Source organism: Magallana gigas, chromosome 10 (assembly GCF_963853765.1).
Source record: "Magallana gigas chromosome 10, xbMagGiga1.1, whole genome shotgun sequence".
Classification (NCBI taxonomy): Eukaryota; Metazoa; Mollusca; class Bivalvia; order Ostreida; family Ostreidae; genus Magallana; species Magallana gigas.
In genome coordinates this window covers 31692209-31696387 of record NC_088862.1, presented here as the reverse complement: position 1 = coordinate 31696387, position 4179 = coordinate 31692209, and the positions used below count along the sequence as shown (strand labels likewise).

Here is a 4179-nt window from a genome sequence, read left to right as displayed (position 1 = left end):
TTTACATGTATGTGCATGAACAAAAATAAACAGTATCTAGTGTTTGTCACATTCACATTTGTTGAAACATTGTGTTTTTCTGTTTATAATTCAATATGTAAACAAAATCAATGTCCGATCGTCTGACCCGTCAAATTATAGTTGAATAGAGGGAACACCTTAATAAAACATACTTTTTATGAAGAATAGAAAAATTAAATTTGAAAACTACAGACACGACACTTAAAAATGGCTAGCGTTGTTGATTTTTTACTGCCTTTTTTCTAATTGTAGGTACGTGTTTGTTTTTATCCAGAAAATACTCTGCTGTTGATACCTACAATTGTCAGCATTTTTCAGAAGGATGTCCTGATTCTGCGTACTTCAGCGATAAAATATATATGTGTAAGCAAATTTAACAGTCCAGTCCTTGGGTTATTATATTTAGTCTTTACCCTGTTTAATAAACATAACATATAAAAACGACTTATGGTTCGTTGACAATTTCATTTTTACTAAGTTTGATGAACATAGAATTTGCTTCTCATTATCAAATACCCCAGAATTCACATATCTTTGATATATACATGATTGTACATGTGCACCTATAAAGAATAGTCTCTCTCTCTCTCTCTCTCTCTCTCTCTCTCTTTATATATATATATATTACATATATTTCACAGTACTTTAAATTCAGTGAATTCCAAGATTGTAGTTTTATCATATCCGCCTCTACTTTAGAAGTAAATCTTTATAAAAGTAAAATAATGTATTTCCCTTCATGTTCATGTACCTTTTACATATTTTCCATTAAGATATTGCTTAAATGATCGGGTTCACTAATGAAATACATATTGACTAATATACACATAATCAACAAAACCACTGTTTTACAGCGTACATAAAATATGATATAATATCGGCTCGAGCAGCTTAAAAAAAATATGATTGTGGAGGTGCAATCAACTACATGAAATAATCAAAGTTCCTATAGTTGTACATGCACTAATGATATACAAGGAGTATGCTTGATATTACGTTTTAGATGCCTGTTCCGACCACATTTTTATTACATGTTTACTTGTGAGATTGAAGCTTTTATATCTTTTATTTTTTCAGACCAGAATTGCGTAATTGTTGGCCATGGATGCTTTTTAGCTGACCCATCATGCTACACGTATGCAGTAACAATAACAATAGCTTGCCTTAAACTTATTATTATTTCTGAAAATTCGTTTTTATATTTTCAAAGTAGTAAGTATGTATGAAAGTTACCATTTGAGAGTTTTGAAAATTGCAATTTGCGCATAGTTGAATAGATGAAAATGTGTCAATCTTAAAATACAGGTTCATTTACTATTTGAATAAATACAGCAATGTAATACTACGATAGTAATTTTCCTCAGATTGAAAATGAGATTAGTAATATTATTTTCTACCTGTATCAATACGTAAAAGTAATACTAGATAATATTATCTATTAGTCTCAAAGTATCATACTCCACCAAATTTGCTATATATTTGGACAATTAAAAATGAATTTTAGAGTCATGGATTCAGTCCAAAGTTTAAAAAATAACCTCGAGGATAGCATTACTCTGTGTTTAAAATGTTCAAGGCGTTTATAGTTTACTTTTATATGTTATTTATACAAGGAACCCAATTCAAAATTGACAACTTAACAATGATACCAAGTTTATGTCGACCTCAGTTGCTTCGGTGTGCGCAAGCGCCACGTCAGTGAATGCCAAGACATTTCCTGAAGGCGAATTCTTACATAGCTCTTCCAGCGTAATATTCTGAGAAAAAAAATTAAAGGAAAAACCAACAAACAAAACAAAGCAAACATGCATTGAAAACTTAAAATCTTGAAAAATGGAATGGGATATTGGGCGGAATATTAAAGACAGATGCATAAAGTAAACGATAAATAATTTCGAAAAAAAATTACCTAAAATTGTATCCAGCAATTTGTTGAAAAGGGCGTTAACCCCGAATTAGACTTACTACGAAGAAGGCTGTAAGCCGATCCTAACCAAATTTGGACAACCCTTTTTCCGTGAAATACAGTTATCGACTTTATATGCATATCACAGATGATATTATTTATTATAATGTCCTCTTACAAAGCTTCCTTTCATCTTAACGTCATAAATCCACAATTATAGTAATTATCACACTCCGAACAAAAGAACTATAAAAAAAAATAGAACATTTCTTTAAATATCTGAATATTTTTATCTGTTTTTTGTAAACGCTGTTAAAATGTATAAATTGTGTCAAAACAATTTCTTTAAAAGTGTAGAAATACTGTATTTTACTAGACTGCGTAAAAAATGCGCAAAGAAAAAACTCAATTCGGCCACCTTAAATAACAAATAAAGGTGTAATACATGAAATATGATTTAGTATAAATGATTAATAATCTTTTTTTTTTTAATATTAGAGATCATTGAATTTTAAGAACATAATTCTTTTTGTTTTGTATCTTCCGTTTGAATGAAGAACTTCGTTGGCCTACACAAACAATGTTACAACAATCAACAACACACAAACTGAGGCCAGTAGAATGAATGTATGGATATTAGTAGTGTCAGTAACGGTGGTAATACTGAAATGTATAGTAATCGTCCTTTATTTTTGCTGCAGAAACAAACGTAAGTGTGATTTATTTTCTTATAACATTGAAATTAAACAAATAATACGAAAAAGTTAATAAAGAAGTTTAATTTGTTGAAAAGACTATCGTTTAAGGACAGATCAAAAACTTCTCTCATGTCTTTTAGTCTATATACAAGTTTTAGCTTTGTTTATGTGAAGAAAAGTTTTAGAAGACATTAATTTGTGGAAACTCGACCCCTAGTATTAGCAACTCAATATCTCTAGAGATGATGATTTAAAAAATAAACCTTGAATTAGCATTACATGGGAGTACAAAAACTGAGATTTCCAAATTCTCTTTTGCTCCCTTGGTGAAAAATGAGAGTCACCTGGAGTTAATTATTAACAAAAATAAATAAAATAAACATCTTATGTTCAACGATAAAGCAGCAGATTGCTCTGTACATTTAAGCTCAGAACATCTTTTAAATACACGTTCAGTTTCTTCAACTCGAGTATTCATTTCTTTGAGGATTGATTTGATTTGAACCGTTTTGGATCCCTCTGGAAAAGTAAAACAATTCAATAAAACTATTTTAATAAAGAAAACATTCTAGAATTAGAGACATCTATGTTTATTATTGATTGAAGTAGTTTTATACAAACCGAGGTTATTATAATTATGCTTATCATCAACTTGAGAACTTTTCATTTTCTGTCCGCTTTCTCAGTGTCTTAGGTTTTGGAATTTAATCTTCAGCTTCTAGAAAAGAAAAACCAACATGAAATTTATCACCTTGCTTTTTACAACTAACTTGGGTACTGTCAGGTGATATTCATATTATCATTTCAAATTGTGTAGGATTCATTAGTAGGGAGGCGTATCGGGGCCTACATTTGTTGTTTTTCAACTTATCAATTGTCCTTCTTTTTATTGTATTGTCAACATATAAAGTATTGTGACCTCTTGTTTATAAATGCAAATGAATTGAATTGTATCGTGTAATTTCTATATAATTTAAATCACCTTATTGAATTGTACCAGTTTTATCGCTATCTGCGTTTTCGACTTTAAAAAATATTGAGATAGAAAATTAGACAAAGAACAATAAAATGAATGTTTTATAGCCAAGTTGATACATGTATCAATATGCTTTCTTTTTTAGGGAACATATTGCGAAAAATTTATAATAAGAATATTGACCCGGGTTGAAAATTGACCCGGGGGTCATTTTTCAACGTTCAATATTGACCCGGGGGGTCATTTTTCAACGTTGAAAATTGAGACCAAAATCGTGAAATTTATACCCGGGGTCATTTTTCAACGTTATGAGAAAGATTGTTCTAAACCCTGATGACCACGACACGTTGAAAATTGATCCTGTTGGGAATTGACCACAACCTCAGAGTTTTGATCTGAACTGTAACTTACTCAACACGGTTTAAATGTACAATCTTGAACATATTTGAAAGTTTCAGTTTCAAAATGTTCATACACTCGTATGAAATACGTATGCGGACGTGGCTGGTTTCTTTTTAGGTTGGTATGTCCGGTTAATCATTTAATTTTGAGACTGAAAATATGATATCCATTTATTA

General features: G+C 30.3%; 1 long non-coding RNA gene across 1 annotated transcript; it reads left to right on the top strand.

Moving 5' to 3' along the window:
• Positions 1-271: 271 nt before the first annotated feature.
• Positions 272-2543, top strand: LOC136272310 (uncharacterized). The gene is made up of 3 exons (XR_010710281.1): positions 272-384; positions 1099-1156; positions 2485-2543. It is a non-coding gene; the product is annotated as an uncharacterized lncRNA (long non-coding RNA).
• Positions 2544-4179: the final 1636 nt, after the last annotated feature.